The 20,177-nt window shown below is 39.5% G+C and overlaps 1 protein-coding gene across 1 annotated transcript in view; it reads left to right on the forward strand.

Annotated features, from left to right (window-relative positions):
- The window catches only part of na (sodium leak channel non-selective protein na), a 1,005,813-nt gene that overhangs the window by 61,187 nt on the left and 924,449 nt on the right, over positions 1 to 20,177 (forward strand). The gene's annotated exons all lie outside the window — the stretch shown is intronic.

The following is a 20,177-nucleotide window of genomic DNA, read 5'->3' on the forward strand; positions in this document are numbered from 1 at the left end:
AAAGTTAGCAGAGAAATTACAGAAGCTCCATTTTGACATAGCTGATGTTATTGAGATAAAGGACACACACACACACAAACACAAACAAACAAACAAACAAACAAAAGAGATGTCCTTCTAAATAAGATTTTTTCCTAAGGAAATACATATCAGAGAGATCTGTATTTTCTCAGATATTTCATTCATGATGTTTATTTTTTATGTTAAAGTAGATATTGTTAGTACTCGAATGAGGTTATAGACTGGTCCAAATCTCTAGAGTGGTAGTTAAGGTCTCTTGGAAAAAAGTGATTGATTAGAGTTTGAATTTAGGATGGGTGAAAAGAAAGTCAATACTTTATAAGGAACAGTGGATATGGATACCCCATGAGATTATTTTCACTAAGGCATTCAGAAGAATACAATGCGAATGGTTATTATATAAACTGGAGTAGAAAATTAACTATTTGTATAGATTAATGAGAAGGACAAATTTCACAACTAGGTTTCCCTCATATATTTCTACCCATAGATTTACTGAAGATGATGCCAGTAGAAGTAGAGCATTATTATTATTATTATTATTAGAGAGGCTAGCTGAAAAATGAATGTTGGTATTTGTTGGAGACCAAACGAGTGAAGTAAGAAAACAAACCTCAGGCCCACAGGAATTATCATTATTATTATTATTACATGACACCTTCAGGGAGGTCAAGGACTCATTGTGGGAAGGCACACTACTCTACTATGTTTTGGAAAACTTTTGAAAACAATTCTCAAATAATAATAATAATTATTATTATTATTACTAAGAACATTTATTGTTAAAAGACCATAAGATTTAATGATTACAAATACAAAGAGCCAACAAGTTTCACTAGCCACTGTCTAGCATTTTCAAGGCTGTACTGTGTGAAAACGAATGCACCAAGTTAAATGAAAACATACATGTTAGTAACTGCTAGGCCGTTACATTTGATAATTCGTGTTTGATGGCGTGCATGCATTCGAATGCTTCAGTCAGCATCTGGTGCATGACCACCTGTTGTGTAGTTTTTCGTATATTGTAGTTCTGTTGAGCTGAGAGAATTGATGAGATATTTTCATATGTCTTTAAGAATAGCACCTTGATTTCTATTTAAATTATTGCCTGTGCGTAGCACCACTGCTGCTTCTTTGAAAGTTCTGTGTCTGTAGTCATTCTCGATGTAAGGCATAGAACTGTTTTTCCAATCTATAAAGTGATTTGATGTTGAGAAATGATGAGCTAAACCAGATGTGATGATTCTATTGCGATTGACATCCTCCACATGTTCCTTCTGATTTATTTCAAAACTTCTAGAGGTCTGTCCAATGTAAGAAAGGCCACACGTGCATAGAATTTCATATACTCTAGGAAATTTGAAGAAAGGTATCTGATCTTTGGGTGATCTTAAGACGTGTATGATCATGGTAGTTCTTTTAAAAACTACTCTGATGTTATGAGCTTTTAACATGCTTGCCAATTTTGTGGATACTGAATAAATATATGGAATGACAGTTGTGGACACGTATTGGGACTCTGTTCCACGTTGTTGGGAGTTGTCTTTAAAAAGCAATTTGTTTAAAATGTTAGAAGGGTATCCATTCAGAGATAGAGTGTTAGCTATTTGTGACAGTTCTCTCTGTACATCTCCTTCTTTCGAAATAGACCTTAAGGCTCTATTACGAAGCATATGAAATATGCTGTGTTTTTGTGATCTATGATGGTTAGACAAATAATGTAGATATCTACCTGTATCTGTGGGTTTCATGTAAATGGATAGTTGGACATTGTTATCTTCTCTCCTCACCAGTATGCCAAGAAAAGGTAGTTCTTTGTTCTTCTCCAGTTCCATAGTGAATTTGATCTTATGTAGTGAGTTGATTTTATTAAGAAACACGAGAAGGTTTTCCATGGTATCCTTCCAGATGATGAACACGTCATCGACATATCTTCACCAAATCGATGGTTTAGGTGAAATGGTGGAAAAAATATCCTTTTCAAGTTTTTCCATAAATAGGTCTGTGCATTGTAGCGAGAGGGGGGCTACCCATGGCTAGACCTTCCGATTGTTTGTATACTATGTTATTAACTTTGAAGAAATTTGATTTCAGGCAATGATGAAACAACTGGGTGATGTCCTGAGGGAAGAGATCTTTTAGAATCTTGACCACCTCTATGACCGATACATTAGTGAATAAGGACACTACATTTAAACTAGCCAGAATGTTCGTTTGTGATATTTTGATCCTTTTGATGTTTTTCACAAATTGTTGAGAGTTTTTAATGTAGGTCTCTGTTTGTGTAATTTTTCCTTTCAATAAATTTGCCAGATGCTTTGCTAGTAAGTATGTAGGTGAGGATCTTCCATCAACTATTGGATGAAGTGGTACGTTTTTTTTATGAATCTTCGGTGCCCCAGAAAGGTGTGGAATAATAGGGTGTAAGGATTTAAGTTGTTTTTTTAGTTCATCCGACCAACCGGTCATATTGCGGATAAGAGCATTAATCTCCAGATGATTACTCATGATGGGATTTTTATCTAAGACTTGGTAAGTGGAACTGTCTGCAATTGTAACAAGTTAATCTTATTAAAGTAATCTTTCGAGTTGAGAATGACTGTTGAATTTCCTTTGTCCACTTTGGTTATTATAATGTCTTTGTTGTTACGTAAATTGCGGATTGCTTTCTTATCATATGGAGTAGTATTAGGTATTGGTGGTTTTGCTGAGGCAAAATAATCGTGCTGTTGAATCTGATAGTATTTGCTGTATCCTCTGAAAGATGATAAAGACTTTTTTCTATCCCACATATGAAATCCATTTTAGGAATAAAATTTGGGGTGATAGCAAAGTTAAAACCCTTTTTAAGGATTTCTGATTCATGATTAGAAAGCCTGTAATCTGATATGTTGAAAATCACTTTGTTGTTAGGGAGACCGTGGTGCGACTGGAATTTGTTCTTATACAGTACCTCAAATTTTTTAATTTGTGTGATTTTACTCGCTCTGAAAGTTTTTTCGTAGCTCCGATGTAATAAAAAGTCTTTATCATCTTCCAGAGGCTACAGCAAATACTATCAGATTCAATAGTATGATTATTCTTGCCTCAGCAAAACCACCAATACCTGATACTACTCCATGTGATAAGAAAGCAATCCACAATTTACGTAACAACAAAGACATTATAATAACCAAAGCGGACAAAGGAAATTCAACAATCATTCTCAACTCAAAAGATTACTTTAATAAGATTAACTTGTTACTATTGCAGACAGTTCCACTTACCAAGTCTTAGATAAAAATCCCATCATGAGTAATCATCTGGAGATTAACGCTCTTATCTGCAATTTGACCAATTGGTCGGATGTACTAAAAAACAATTTAATTCCTTACACCCTATTACTCCACACCTTTATGGGGCACCGAAAATTCATAAAGAAAACATACCACTTCATCCAATAGTTGATGGAAGATCCTCACCTACATACTTACTAGCAAAGCATCTGGCAAATTTAATGAAAGGAAAAATTAGACAAACAGAGACCTATATTAAAAACTCCCAACGATTTGTGAAAAAAAAATCAAAAGGATCAAAATATCACAAATGGACATTATGGCTAGTTTAAATGTAGTGTCCTTATTCACTAATGTATCGGTCGTAGAGGTGGTCAACATTCTAAAAGATCTCTTCCCTCAGGACATCAGCCAGTTGTTTCATCATTGCCTGAAATCAAATTTCTTCAAAGTTAATAACATAGTATACAAACAATCGGAAGGTCTAGCTATGGGTAGCCCCCCCCCCCTCTCACTACCATGCGCAGATCTATTTATGGAAAAACTCGAAAAGGATATTTTTTTCCACCATTTCACCTAAACCATCGATTTGGTGGAGATATGTTGATGACGTGTTCATCATCTGGAAGGATACCATGGAAAACCTCGTGTTTCTTAATAAAATCAACTCACTACATAAGATCAAATTCGCTATGGAACTGAAGAAGAACAAAGAACTACCTTTTCTTGACATACTGGTGAGGAGAGAAGATAACAATGTCCAACTATCCATTTACATGAAACCCACAGATACAGGTAGATATCTACATTATTCGTCTAACCATCATAGATCACAAAAACACAGCATATTTCATATGCTTCGTAATAGAGCCTTAAGGTCTATTTCGAAAGAAGGAGATGTACAGAGAGAACTGTCACAAATAGCTAACACTCTATCTCTGAATGGATACCCTTCTAACATTTTAAACAAATTGCTTTTTAAAGACAACTCCCAACAACGTGGAACAGAGTCCCAATACGTGTCCACAACTGTCATTCCATATATTTATTCAGTATCCACAAAATTGGCAAGCATGTTAAAAGCTCATAACATCAGAGTAGTTTTTAAAAGAACTACCATGATCATACACGTCTTAAGATCACCCAAAGATCAGATACCTTTCTTCAAATTTCCTAGAGTATATGAAATTCTGTGCACGTGTGGCCTTTCTTACATTGGACAGACCTCTAGAAGTTTTGAAATAAATCAGAAGGAACATGTGGAGGATGTCAATCGCAATAGAATCATCACATCTGGTTTAGCTCATCATTTCTCAACATCAAATCACGTTATAGATTAGAAAAAGAGTTCTGCCTTACATCGAGAATGACTACAGACACAGAACTTTCAAAGAAGCAGCAGTGATGCTACACACAGGCAATAATTTAAATAGAAATCAAGGTGCTATTCTTAAAGATATATGAAAATATCTCATCAATTCTCTCAGTTCAGCAGAACTACAATATGCGAAAAACTACACAACACGTGGTCATGTACCGGATTCTGACTGAAGCATTCGAACGCATGCACGCCATCAAACACGTATTATCAAATGTAACGTAGCAGTTACTAAAGTGTATGTTTTCATGTAACTTGATGCATTTGTTTTCACACCAGTACAGCCTTGAAAATGCTAGACAGTGGATAGTGAAACTTGTTGGCCCTTTGTATTTGTAATCATTAAATCTTATGGTCTTTTAACAATAAATAATATTAGTTTTAACACATTAGACCAAATATGAACACTTTAATTATTATTATTATTATTATTATTATTATTATTATTTGACACCTCCATGGAGTCTAAAGACTCAATGAGGGAGGGCACTTGCTCTACTAATGGTAAGTACTTTCAATTTCTACTACTAATGTACATCAATCCTAACATACAGATATGTATAACTTCACTTGGTAAGAACTTATAAAGGAGAAAAATTTTGTTTGTTAACATTAGCTTCAAAAAGTCCTGGGAAAAAATTGATCTTGGAGATTTGAAATAATGAGTTTGATGGGCGAAAGGACTTATACAAGATGGATGGCCTGCATTTGAATGGACTTGGTGTGCGGAGACTGGAAAAAGTGTTGCTGAATGAAGTGAAAATCGATGTGCAGAACCAGGGAAACTAGAACTACCAAGGAGGGGGGGGGAGTGGATATCCAGACATCAGTGAGACAGTTGAGTGTAAAAACGTATATAATGTACCTGAGCCAGCAATAAGGACAAAAAATGGGAATGGGATATTTAGAATAACGCATCAAGATAGGGGTGGGACAAAGGGAACACTGCAATTCATGTATACTAATGCCAGGATTATTAGGAACAAGAAGGAAGAATTTTTGGCCTTGATTGGCTCTTCCTGGCCACATGTTATTGGCATTAGTGAAACATGGCTGACAGAAGATGATATAGTTAGTGGGATAGAATGTGTAGGTTATAGTATGTTTAGGAGGGACAGAGAGAATAAAATTGGGGGAAGGGTGTTATTGATGATAACTGATGAACTGCAGCCAAGGAGAATTGAAGTATTGCAGGATAGTGAAAGGAGCTCATTTGAGGCTATTTGGTGTGAGATTGACACTGGCAGAATAAAATATACAGTTGGGTGCTGCTATAGACCAGGTGATGGAATAGATGGTGGAGATGGTATGCATAAACAAATTGATAAAATGAGTGGAAGGAGGGTAATTATTATGGGGGATTTCAACTATGGTAACATTGATTGGAAGGAGGAGAGGACACATGTGAGGAAGGAAATGGATTTTCTTCAATTATTAAGGGATAACTATCTGAAACAGCATGTAATTGAAAATACTAGGGGTGTGAGAGTGCTTGACCTGGTAATAGTATCTGAGAAATTGACTGTAATGAATATGACCATGTTGCCACCTATTGGTGAGAGTGATCATAAGGTCTTGACCTGGGAGGTGGCTAAAGGTGTGAAATTTGTGATTAAGACAGGGTATATGTGGAATTACCGTGCTGGCAAATATGACAAGCTTAGGAGATTGCTTGGATCAGTGCCATGGCATGTACAACTGCAAGGGCTGGACGTCGATAGAGCATGGGAAGTGATCAAAGAGCATTTACAGGAGGTTATGGCTGATTGTATACCTAAGGTCCCAATAGTGAAACAAGGAGGGGTTAAATGGATGAATAACACCATTAAGCTTGAGCTGCAAAAAAAGAAACAACTATGGAGGGAATTTAAAGAAAGGGGTGACCTGCAGGCACACGAACGGTATAAAGTACAGGCCAGAAGGGTAACGAGTGTGGTAAAAACAGCAAAAGCCGATTATGAAAGGAAACTAGCTATGCAAGCAAAAGAGAATCCCAAACAGTTCTTTCAATATGCTGCAAGCAAGAAAAAAACTGTACATGGCAAAATGATTTTAAGGGATGACGATGGTAAAGAGTTCACTGAACCAGTCGATATAGTGGAGTTACTGAGCGCGCACTTTGCAAAAGTATATCATCCAGGTGGTGACGTTGAAAAAATGAAGGAACCATTAGTTTATATGGGAATTGTGATGAATGAAGTGGAGGTGAATAGTCTATTACAGAACCTTAATGTGAATACATCTGTGGGATTGGATGGTATACCGGCACGGGTCTTGCATGAAGCGGCTAAGGAATTATCATTGCCCTTGACCATGTTGTTTAATCTGAGTTTCGGGTCTGGTTTAGTCCTGAAGGTGTGGAAAGAGGGGAAAATAGTTTCACTGCATAAAGGAGGATCCAAGACTACGGTTGCAAATTACCGACCGATCAGCATATCAGGAGTCGTTGTCAAGGTCTTGGAGAAAGTAGTCAAGGGAAAAATACAGGAATGGATTGATGAAAATGAGATACTGTACAGAGGACAGCATGGCTTTGTGAAGGGTGGATCATGCCTCAGTAACTTGCTCAAGTTTTATAACAAGGTGACGGCTGAACTGGATAAGGAAAATGGGTTTACAGTGATACTGCTGGACCTGGCAAAGGCGTTTGACAGGATACCACATGGAATTCTAATCCGTAAACTACAACATATGGGAATGGATATAGGGTTGGTGAGATGGATAGCTGGGTGGTTGATGGAGAGATATCAAAGAGTAGTTTATTCAGGAGTAGAGTCCAAAAAACGGCCTGTGACTAGTGGTATGCCACAGGGTTCTGTTCTTGGACCACTGCTGTTTATTCTGTTCATTAACGATATAGGGAAGGGTCTAAGTGGGACAGTTCATTTGTTTGCTGATGATGCAAAGTTGGGTAGGGCGATAGTGAATGCAGAAGATGTCAAAGTCTTGCAAGATGACTTAGATAGATTGGAGTTCTGGACTAAGGAGAATGGATGTCAATTTAATGTGACAAAATGTAAGGTTATGTATTTCGGAGTGAAAAGATTAGCAGCAGTATACCACATTGGTGGAACTGTACTCCAAGAGATTGATGAGGCCAGGGACTTGGGAGTGTTGGTGGATAGGGAGATGAAGTTTAGGGGGCACATTGCGAAAGTAGCTAAATCAGCTCATCAACTCACTTGGTTGTTGAAAAATACCTTGACGAGCAGAGAAAAACAAGTTATTGTACCTCTGTACCGAGCCCTGATAAGATCTCATCTCGACTACTGTGCCCAGATTTGGTCACCTCGGTTCCTTCTTGATGGGGAGGAGGTTGAGAGGATCCAGAGGCGAGTGACTAAGATGATAGCAGGTCTATGGAATGAACCATATGAGAACAGGTTGAAGATTTGTGGGTTGCAGAAACTAGTTGATAGGCGGAAAAGGGGAGATATGATTGAGACATTCAAATTGCTAAAAGGATTCTATAGGATTAATTCAGATGATATTTTTGAGATCAGGACTGGTGGTGGGAGAACTAGGGGACACCCATGGAAGCTGGGCAAGAGCGTGGTTAGCAGGGGTGTTAGAGCTGGGTTCTTTACTTTTAGAGTGGTAAATGAGTGGAATAAGCTGCCAGAGTCTGTTGTGGGTGCTATGACAGTGAGAGAGTTCAAGGCAAGGTATGATAGATACTGTGAGAATGTTGAACAGCTGTGTGAACATGATGTTTAGGGCTTCCCTCGATGAGTCTAAGGACTCCTGGAGTAGCCCGTAGTAATAATAATAATAATAACCTGTGATCATCTAGTTATGAGAAGGTTAAGCATGAGTATTTTTATTGCACTGAGAAGAAAATGTATATAAAGGTTTGAAAAAAAAATCAGTTCATTAACTTCTAATTCTATTAGAAGTTAATGAAGAAAATAAACTCTCCTTCTCAGTATATAGGAAGCCGAAAAACACAGGAAGATTTTTAAATGCAGCCTCACACCACCCTTCACAAAAAATAAGCTTAATTAAAACTCTTCAAGACAGAGTATACAATATCTCCAGCACACAAGAAAGATGTAATGAAGAACTAAAATACTTAACACAAATCCTCCAACAGGGTATGAAACAAAAACCATCAAGCGAATCCTTAAAATGCCTCCAACAACACAATAAAACAGGATTAGAAAAACGCAATCTCGCTTCCTTATGAAAAATGTTACAGACAAGCTAGCCAAATTAATGAACAAACACAATGTAAAAGTAGCCTTCCTTCCTATGGAAAAAATCTCAAGATTCCTACATCCACCAAAACCACCTCATCATCCTCTTAAAAAACCAGGAGTCTACAGAACCCATTGCTCTTCTGGGATTTGCTACATAGGACAGACAGGAAGATATGGAGAAATACGCATGGCTGAAAAAAAAAGACGTACCATACAAAAGAGAACAAAAAAACGGGGCTTGCTTTCCATACCACTTCCACTGGATATGACGTACTCTGGCAAAAAATGACAATGTCATACATAGAAAACAACTGCTACATAAGAAAATTTAAAGAAGCTGCTAATATGCTGAAAAACCCAACCCAATGCAATAAAAATCAAGGTTTAATTCTCCATCAAGTGTGGGCAGCTCTAATAAAAAATCTACCTCAATCTGAGCTCGGACTGTATGAAAGAGAACAAGAACACGTGACAGCGTCCAGTATTGTTCAACGTCAATAACATTTTATATTTGCATTCTGTTATTTGAGTTTATGAATAGCCAGACGGTTATGATTTGTATTTATTAATTTCTCTTGTTTAAACTTTACGTTATATTATTTACCCCTGAAGATGTAAATCCTAAGATTTACGAAAGTTGTCGGGAACTGCAGGGGGAAAAAAAAATGGCGGCGGCATTGTCATTCCATGATTTTAATTTGGATTTCAGTTGTTTCATTAAGTGTGAGGTCTGTTATATGTATTCCTTCGATTACATAAGTGATTTGTGGATGTTTAGCACAGATGGAAGAAGGGTGTGTGCGAAGTGTGAACGAGGAAACTGATGAATGCAAATATGAAATTGATGACAGAAAGTGTTAGTACCGATTGTGTGGGAGGCTCAGGGTGGACAGGGGTACACAGCGCGAGAAAGGTGGATTTTCCAAGAGGAGGTGAGAGCATGTGTAGGCAGGAAAGGAATGGGATGACCAGGGATCAAGAGGAAACAGATGAAATTGAAAAGGGTTCTAAAATGAAGAAGCAGAAAGGGAAATGGCCCCAGTCCAGCATGGGGAGATCACATCGAGTGAGTGGTATCAGTGGAACTAGCTGTAGATCCAGAAATGAGCTGTCATGTTTGTATACCAATGCTAGAAGTATAAGAAATAAGGCGGATGAAATGGTTGCACTAATTGCGTCTGTTCACCCAAAGATTTAAACGTGTGGACAGACTTATGTGTTCGTCGAACATGTTGTTTATTATTTTAATGGTATAATAGAACACAGAAACTAAGTAAATAATTAATTTATTAACTTGATGCTGATATTTCGCTGGTGTTATAACCAGCATCTTCAGAGCACAAAAAACACTTTGTCACAATACGCGAGACTAAAACAACATGGTGTACTTAAACAAAATTGTAGCAGCAACACAAAGCCTGGAGTCCTGATTTTGGCGCCCTCTATCTGAAGAAAAAAAAAAAAAGCTATCATATATTACTAGAGTCCTAGAAAAGTGCTAGTTTTTTCTTAATATGACTGTCTCCCAGATCTTCGGCAAGTTAATACAGCCATATTTGTTGAGATTTGGAGTGTGTTTTAGGGCTTCTGTCGCCTCTAAGAACAACTCTCTCTGATTTATACGGGTTTCTGTGTAATACTTTTGTGTTTTTCCAGTTGATCCTGTGTGCAGGGGTATCCAGAGCATGGTCTGCTAGGCCCGACTTCCCATAATGATAATTCCGGACGTATCTTTTATGTTCGCTGATGCGGATGTTCACAGTTCTTCCTGTTTGACCGTAGTAGGCTTGATTGCCTAAGCAGGGTACTTGGTAGAGACTCCTGGATGTGATAAAGGAGGAATGCTGTCCTTGGGTGAGCAGATGAGGGTGGCTAATTTGCTACATGGTCTGAATGTAGTGCGTAGTTTAAGTTTATTGAGAATTCTTGAGATCTTTTCGGATGTGCCTTTAATGTAAGGGATGGTGACTGTTTTGTTGTAGTTCTCTGTGGTGGATGGTGGGAGGGGTTTCTTAAGAGTGTTTAGTATTTTGTTTATTTTATGTGGATTGTAGCCGTTGGCCAAGAAGATGTGGCGTAAGTGAGTCAGTTCAGCAGTAAGAGCCTTGTCATTGGAACAGATTGCTCTCACTCTATGGGTTAGCGTTTTTAATATGCCATATTGTTGAGAAGGATGATGGTGTGATTGTTTGTGTAAGTATCTGCCTGTATGTGTGGGTTTTCTAAAAACTGAAACATTACTATGGAACTGGAAACCACTTTACTGGAAACCAACAACTGTCTGCCCTTCCTGGATACACTCATCACACGTCTCCCAGATGGTTCCTTATCATTTTCAGTTTTTAGAAAACCTACACATACAGGCAGATACTTACACAAACAATCACACCATCATCCTTCTCAACAATATGGCATATTAAAAACGCTAACCCATAGAGCGAGAGCAATCTGTTACAATGACAAGGCTCTTACTGTTGAACTGACTCACTTACGCCACACCTTCTTGGCCAACGGCTACAATCCACATAAAATAAACAAAATACTAAACACTCCTAAGAAACCCCTCCCACCATCCACCACAGAGAACTACAACAAAACAGTCACCATCCCTTACATTAAAGGCACATCCGAAAAGATCTCAAGAATTCTCAATAAACATAAACTACGCACTACATTCAGACTATGTAGCAAATTAGCCACCCTCATCCGCTCACCCAAGGACAGCATTCCTCCTCGGTCAAACAGGAAGAACTGTGAACATTCGCATCAGCGAACATAAAAGATACGTCTGGAATTATCATTATGGGAAGTCGGGCCTAGCAGACCATGCTCTGGATACCCCTGCACACAGGATCAACTAGAAAAACACAAAAGTACCACACAGAAACCCGTATAAATCAGAGAGATTGTTCTTAGAGGCGACAGAAGCCCTAAAACACACTCCAAATCTCAACAAATATGGCTGTATTAACTTGCCGAAGATCTGGGAGACAGTCATATGAAGAAAAAACTAGCACTTTTCTAGGACTCTAGTAATATATGATAGCTTTTTTTTTTTTTTTCTTCAGATAGAGGGCGCCAAAATCAGGACTCCAGTCTTTGTGTTGCTGCTACAATTTTGTTTAACTACACCATGTTGTTTTAGTCTCGCGTATTGTGACAAACAGTGTTTTTTGTGATCTGAAGATACTGGTTATAACACCAGCGAAATATCAGCATCAAGTTATTAATTAATTATTTACTTAGTTTCTGTGTTCTATTATACCGTTAAAATAATAAACAACATCACCCAAAGATTGTTGGAATAAGTGAGACATGGTTAGATGAGGACGAAATCCTGACAGGAATAGAGATGGAGGAAGGGTATGATATGTTTCGTGAGGATAGAAAGGGTAAAAAGGGAGGGGAGGGAGTGCTATTGATGATAGAGAAAGAGTTATATCCATACAAGGTAGAGATGCAAGAAGGAAATAGGGCCAGTGGTTTTGAGGCAGTATGGTGTGAGATAGAGGTGAATAGAATCAAATACTTGGTGAGATGTTGTTATAGACCTCGTAATGTGGATGGTGGTGATAGTGAAATGTATTGTCAAATAAGGCATGCAAATAAGAAAAGGGTGATCGTTATGGGTGATTTTAATTATGGCAATATAGACTGGAATGAAGAGATAGCAACTGGAAGTAAAGAAAATGAGTTTCTTGAGTTTTTGAGGGATAATTACCTCAGACAATATGTAACAGAAGGCACATGAGGATTAAGGGTCTTGGATTTGGTAATCTCATCAGAGGATGTAATTATAAATGAGGTGTCAAATCATCCACCAATTGGTGAAAGTGACCATGAGGTGATTGCTGGGTGGTTGCCAGCAGTGCGTGAAAAAAGGGTATATGTGGAACTACAAGGGGGTGGGGTTATTATGAAGAGCTCAGGAGACAGCGTGCGGGTGTAGCATGGAATGAGGAGTTAGCTGGAAAAGAGATCAATGCAGCTTGGGGGATTTTCAAAAACTATTTAGTAGATGCAATGTCTAAATGTATTCCAAGGGTGAGAAGGTTAAATATGGTAGGTGTGAGATGGATGAATAAAGAGATTAAGCATGCAATACAGAGAAAAAGGGCATTGTGGAGGTAGCATAAGAGAAGTGGAAGTAACCAATTTCATGAGGTCTACAAAGACCAGGCAAGGAGGTTGACTTGGTTGGTGAGAGTAGCTGAAGAGAGGTATGAATAGCAGTTAGCTAATGAAGCTAAAAAGAATCCTAGGGAGTTCTTTCGATATGTAGCCAGCAAAAGAAAGAATGATTATGGAAGGATGGCATTGATTGGAGGAAATGGTATAAAGACAGCATATGTTGCAGAATGTGTGGTGGAGATACTTAATGAGCAGTTCATAAAGATCTTTCAATCTTGTGAATGTGACTTCATGGAGAGATTGAGAGCAGTTGATGATGGGGAGGAGAGACTGACTGTAAGTGAGCAAGAGGTGTTTGGGGGAGTTAAGTAAACTAGATGTAAATAAGGCTGTGGGACTTGATAACATATCACCGCGTATTCTGAAGGAATGTGCCAGAGAGTTGACACCTGCCTTGACATATTTTTTTAATACGAGTCTTGCACTTGGTCAAGTTCCTGAAGAGTGGAAGGAGGGCAAGATTGTGCCACTTCATAAAGGAGGCGATCGAACTCAAGCATCAAACTATAGGCCTATCTCTGTGTCAGGTGTTGTGGTTAAGTTGTTGGAGAAGCTTGTGAGAACTAGGATCTAGAGTTGGGTTGACAACAATGGTATAATCTTTGATGTACAGCATGGATTTGCTAATGGGAGGTCGTGTTTTAGTAATCTACTTACTTATTACAATAAAGTGACTGCTTCCTTGGACAGAGGAGAAGGATACACAGTAATATACTTGGATTTTGCAAAGGCTTTTGATAGAGTACCTCATGATAAGTTGACAGTCAAACTAGAGCAGATGGGGTTGGATATTAGATTAGTGCATTGGATTGGAGACTGGCTATCTGATAGGTATCAACAAGTTGTGTATGGGGGTGCGATATCCAGGAAAAGGAAAGTCACTAGTGGAATGCCTCAGGGGTCTGTTTTAGGGCCATTACTATTTAACTTGTATATTAATGATATTGGCAAAGATTTGGATGGAGATATTCAGTTGTTTGCAGATGATGCAAAGTTGGGACGAACCATAAAGAGTAGTGAAGATGTTGTGGCCTTGCAAGAAGACTTGAATAAATTGAGTGATTGGGCAAGCAAATGGGGATGTGAGTTCAATGTTGCAAAATGTAAGGTTTTAAAATTTGGAAAACAAAGATGGGATGCAGAATTTATGCTTGGTGAGAATATATTGTTTGGAGGTTGAGGAAATAAGAGATCTGGGGGTGATAGTGGATAAGGATCTAAAATTTAGGGGACACATCGCCAAAATTGTGAAGACAACACAAAGACTTCTGGGAATGATGTGGGGGACACCCACGCGTAGAAGTAAGGAAATTCTATTCCATTGTATAAGGCTTTGATTAGGCCACACATGGACTATTGTGCCCCGATTTGTGCACTGGGCTTTCAGAAGAATGAAGAGATGTTGGAAAGGGTTCAAAGGCAACTGACTAAGGTAGTTTCTGACCTCTGGAATGTCGAGTATGAGGAAAGATTGAAAAGATGTAATTTATTTGCAGAGTCTAGTGGAGAGAAGGAAGAGGGGAGATATGATAGAGACATACAAGTTGGTAAGGGGATTGTTATAAGATCAATGGTGGAGAAGTTCTGCAGAGAATAGTGGGAGATCAGGGCAGAACCAGAGGTCATCCCTGGAAACTGTATAAAGAGGGTGTGAGTATGTGAGTGAGAGGCAGGTTTTTTTCGTGCAGAGTTGTGAATGATTGGAATGCCTTGCCTGAGGGTGTGGTGTCTGCAAGGAGTTTGAGTGTGTTTAAGACACGGTATGATGAGATGTGTGTGTGTGATAAAAGGACCTCCCGGATGAGTCTTTGACTCCATGAGGTCTTGGGAAATAATAATAATAATAATAATATATAAAATGTGGTGTAATCACTGAAATATGTCTTTTGAACCAATTAGCCACAGAAGTCCACACCTGCAGAAACTTTATAGTCAATTTCAAGATAATGAAACAGCATGAATCTTTAAGGAATGTTGGAAAGCAACTGTGTGGAGTATTCATATTTATGAATGTAGGGACACAAAATACACGTGTTGTAATGATTATTTTACTAATTATTAATAAAATAACACTTGATGTTTCAACCCCTGTATTGAGGTCATCATCAGAAGAATACATGTGTATAGGGAACCAAGCTACCTGCTCTTGCACTCTAGACTGGTAAATTAAATCTACGCTGTTAATTAACCTTTTTCTTAGCCTCTAGCGATAATAAAATAACAAAAAATATATATAAAATAAAAATTAAATAAATAAAAAATAAAAAAAATTAAAAACAAAAAATAATAAATTTTTTTATAATTGATAAATAAAATAAATAAAAAACTACAATAAACTCTGCTAAAGTCCTTATGTACTAAGATTCTTCTGGATTTGTACAGTTCAGATTGTTATACTATGATTTTCTTCAGGACTTGTACAGTTCAAGTTGCAATGGAATGATGTTAAGAAAAAAAAACACTTCACGAAGTCTTCTTGTAGTGGATTTTTTTTGGCTTGTTCTGGTTGCTATAAAGGTTGCAGATGGGTCCTCCACATTCTTGGAATGGTTAGGGCCATCGTTTTTGTTCAGATTTGGGTTATGTTTGAGCATTTCACATGCTTCTATGAATTTCCTCTCGAACCAGGTTTTGGTGCAGTGTAGGGACTTGGTATTTTTCCAATCAATCCTGTGGTACGTTTGGAGTGCGTGGTCAGAAAGGCCAGTTTTTCCAAAATGGAGGTATTTGATGTGTCGTTTGTGTTCGCCCTGCCTAATTGTGATGGTTCGCCTATTGTATTTTGTGTATCCCTGGGTGGGCTAGGTGTGGAAGGACTTTGTAGGTGTCTTAATTTTGTCGAGGGTTTAAAGGTGGGTTTGAGGTTGTATTTGTGTAGTGTTCTGTCTGTTTTTCGGAAATGCCTCTAACATAAGGTATGGCAATAGCATTCTTGAAATCTGTTTTGTTTTTACTAGTATCTCTGTGGAGGATTTTGTGAATAGTTTTTTTACTGTATTCATTTTTCATAAATGTATGGTTGATGATATTGTATTCCTGGTTTAGAGCTTGTTCATTTGAACAGATAGTTTGAGTTCTGTGTTTAAGGGAGCTTAGGAATTTTTGTATATGTACTGGCCTGTGTGTGTAGGTTTGCGGTAGACTGAGAAGGAGAGACAGCCTGAGGGAAGACGTGTGACGAGTGTGTCTAGGAACGGAAGAGAGTTGTTTTTTTTCTATTTCAATGGTGAATTGGATACTGTTAAATTGTGAATGAAGAATTTTATGATTATTAATATTTCATTCATGATTTAATTGCATATCCTTAGCTAATTTTACTCCTAAGTAAATTCTAATTTAAATACATACTGTTATTTTTTTTTTATTGAAATAATAATTGTAATTTTTTTTAGTTATTTATTCTGTATAAATTCATTATATAATTTGTAAATGTATCCTAAGTGGACTGTAATATGTGCATTTTATTTATTGTAAATGAAAGTGAAAGTAAATTTAAGAAATTCTGCTAATGAGATTTGATTGGTCACTGTCAAGGAAATGAAGTTAATTTTAGATAGCGCGTGGTGGAGCGTGAGCTACGGTATTCGAAGGGAGAAAGAGTTGATATGAGCTGGACTGGCTAGAACCGGATTTTGGCGGGAAGAACGAAGGTATTTTATTGGAAAACGAAAGTAAACGGGGGAGAAGCATTCAGGACAGCACGGAGTGAAGTAATGGGTGGCAGTAAAGGGAATTTGGAAATGCCATAAATAAATTAAGAAGGGACCAGGAAATTAATAGGCAATTAGGAATATTTCTACGGAATTCTAAAATTACGTCGAATTTCAATTGTTTTGAGGAAGAATAGTGCAAATCTGAAATTAATGCGTAGAAGAAAATAAGGAATAAATTGTTGAAAGTTTATTTTTCATTTGGTTAGAGTATAATAAATTTAGTTTAATCCTTTTTCCAAGTGTGAGCAAACAAAGTTTACGCCTGAAAGTATCTTCAGGACTGGGTTAAGGTGGTACAACACCAGGGCAACTTGTTGCAAAGGTGGAGAAAGCTACCAACACTCCTATCTCAGTATCTCCTATAATGCAAAACACATCTCCTTGCAGATATGTCTAATGTTATGCATTAAGGGAAGGGCCACAACCCAGACTAGTTTCGACCTTTATTAAGGTGGGTGAGAGTAAAGAATAAACCCATCATCGGCCTATTGAAAAATAAAGGGGTCAGAGTGCCCCCGAAGAGAAGTAAAAGAGGGGTAAGGAAGTGACAGAGAGGTCAAGGTGGGGTGCGGGGGGGGGAGGGGAGGGGAAGAGGAGAGGAAGAGGAATAGGATGGGAAGGGCGGGTGGGGAGGTGGGGGGTAGGGAAAAAGAAGAAAAATAGGCCTCAGCTCATTATTCTCATCTTGCTAGCTTAAAGCTATCAAGTGATATTTCCTCACCCTCCTCGGAGATCTGCCTTAAGAAATCAAAAGGACCACGGAGGTAGCTGGTGCCCAGGTGACCCACTCCTTCAGAGCAGCCTGCCTCGAGTTGGCCTGCGTTTTTCCTCCGAACTACCTCCGTGGGAGACCAGGAATCAAAACAGGCCTCGGGGGGGGGGGACGCAGAGACCAAGAAGATGACTCGGAGTGGAGCTGCTGCTGCAGATGGAGATTTTAAAGCAGCAGCAGGCAGAACTTGATGGTGTTGTTTCTGACAGTACACAGGATTGGAGGTGAACACCACTTGTTGTTAAATTTGGTGTCACCCAGAGCCTCTCTCTCGAGATGTAAAACTTCCTTAAGGAGCCATAGAACATGTAGAGGACGATCCGAGAGAGATCCAACAGACTGGGAAGATTAGCATAGTTGGAAAATTTTTTCTTAACCTTCCAGATGTGATATTTAAATTCATTGATGATAAATACTAGTAACTTCTGCCTGTTGTTGGCTGGTGGAGCGAACTGCAGGAAGATCACTTGCTCCTGCAGTAGGAGGGGGATGCAGAGCACGTCGCTTAGCTTCCTCCAGATGAAGATGGAAATGGGACACCCGTAGAAAGCGTGCTCTACGGTGTCCGGGCTCCGGCAGAAGCTACATAATGGGTTCCAGTTGTTGTTGAACCACCACTTATTCACATTGACTGGAAGGTGTCCATAGGCTATCCTCCAGGCCAGGTCCTTTCTCGACGGGTAGCCTCAATGTTTAGAGAGGTGGCCGAAGAGGATGTCATTGTTGTTGATTCCTAGATCTGGAACGTCAGTATGAAGGATGTTAAGGAGATGATCATACCACATCTTGCCGTTCCGGATCCCGGCAGTGTTGACACCTGATGAGCGGAGTTGTTGTACTAGCTGGCAAAGTCTATTGTAATCCTCTGGAACAATATCCGCCTTGGGACCCTGGTGGACTGGGATCCCAAAAAGGGGAAGCGTAAAGCCTAAGAAATACCGCACAGGATAGCTGCAGGGATGGTTGGTCTGTAGTATCCTGCTAAGATGGAAGGCAGTATTGCTCAGGTATTTGATGTTAAGGACAGGAATCTAAAGCCCCCAGCTTCTCCAGAAGTTGAAGGATCTTCATGTCAACCTCCTGGCGTAGACTTCCCCAGAAGAACTTCAAGGGTTTCCTGTAAAGCCGAAGTTCATGATCCTCGCTGATGTTTGCTATATTCACGACGTGCTGGTACATAGGGCACAAGATGGTCTTGATGACAATAGCCCTAGAGGAGAGCCACAGCTGTCCGTTTGTCCAGTCTTTGAGACGCTTGACTGTGGTGTTGATAAGTTGTTGAACGTCGAGCACGGGCTCTGCTGTAAATGGGACCCCCAGGATGATGAGGTGGTCTTCTGTAGGGACGAGACCCATGGGGATGTTGTTTAGGTCCCAGACTCCATACGTCTTGATCTTAGTTTTGTCGGGGTTGGGTGTTAACCCCGACACTTTGAACCTCTCTAAGATGTTGAAGAAGCTCTGTATGGAGTCGTTTTCCCTGAGGGTGCCCATCACGTCGTCCGCATATGCAATTACTTTGGAGTCATCCGTGGTGAGTGGTAGTGGAATCCCTCTCACAGCATGTGAGCTGTTGACTGCCCGTAGAAATGGCTTAAGGGCTAGTGCAAAGAGCAGTGGACTGAGGGGACACCCTTGTTTGATCCTTTCTGGATGTTAATGGGGTCTGAAAGGTGTCCGTTGACGAGGAGGCAGGTGGAGCTGTTCATGTAGCTTCCTCTGATGATGGAAAGCAGTCCGCTGCTGACCCCGACTTTCTGCAGGATGTTAAACAGAAAGGAGTGCCAGACGCTGTCGAACGCTCGGTTGAGATCAATGGTCAACAGTGCCATTGAGTACATCTTAAGGTTGACCAGACGTAGCAGTTCTCGGATGAGGATGAGATTAAACTCCATCAATCAGCCAGGAACACCATACACTTGTGTGCTGTTGATGACGTATCTCATCCCCAGCTTCAGTCTGTCATTGAGAACACGGGCGAGGATCTTGTAGTCCGTGTTCGACAGACTGATGGGCCTCCAGTTTTTGATGTTGGATGGATCCCTGTTGGCTTTGGGGATGAACACTGTATGGCATTCCACGAATTCTCGCGGCACGTTCCCTGTGTTGAGAAAGTTGTTGAATAGTGCCACGAGAATGGGGAGGATGTAGTCCCAGGCTTCTCGATAGTTCTGTGCTTAGTCCGTCTGGCCCAGGCGCTTTCTTCGTACGGCACTGCTTGAAGGCTGATGTTATTTCGGCCGCTGTGATTGGTGCATCCAACCCTGCTTGGATGTGCACAGGGAAGGGGTCAATATTCCAACAGGAGTAATCTTGGGGGGTACTGTTGTCCTGGTAGAGGATGTTGTAGTACCCCCAGAAGGCCTTCAGTATGTCGGGTGTTGTGGTGTAAGTACACCCGCCTTCAGTGATGGTGGTGATGGTTCTCTCCTGGCGAAAATTGACATAGCGCCTGTTGTAGAAAGCAGCCGATTGCCTGTCTCCCAAGCGGAGGTGGAGTCGAATCTTGGTGTTCTTGTCTTCCACTTGCTTCTGTCTCTCCACTTCAATGTCGAGATTAATGTCACGGATGGCGTTGTGACATGGAAAGCCTTGGCATTGGCTGGCCATGAACCAGCTTCTTTCCTT

Source organism: Typopeltis vanoorti, chromosome 21 (assembly GCF_054136105.1).
Source record: "Typopeltis vanoorti isolate ZY-2024b chromosome 21, IOZ_Tvanoo_1.0, whole genome shotgun sequence".
Classification (NCBI taxonomy): Eukaryota; Metazoa; Arthropoda; class Arachnida; order Uropygi; family Thelyphonidae; genus Typopeltis; species Typopeltis vanoorti.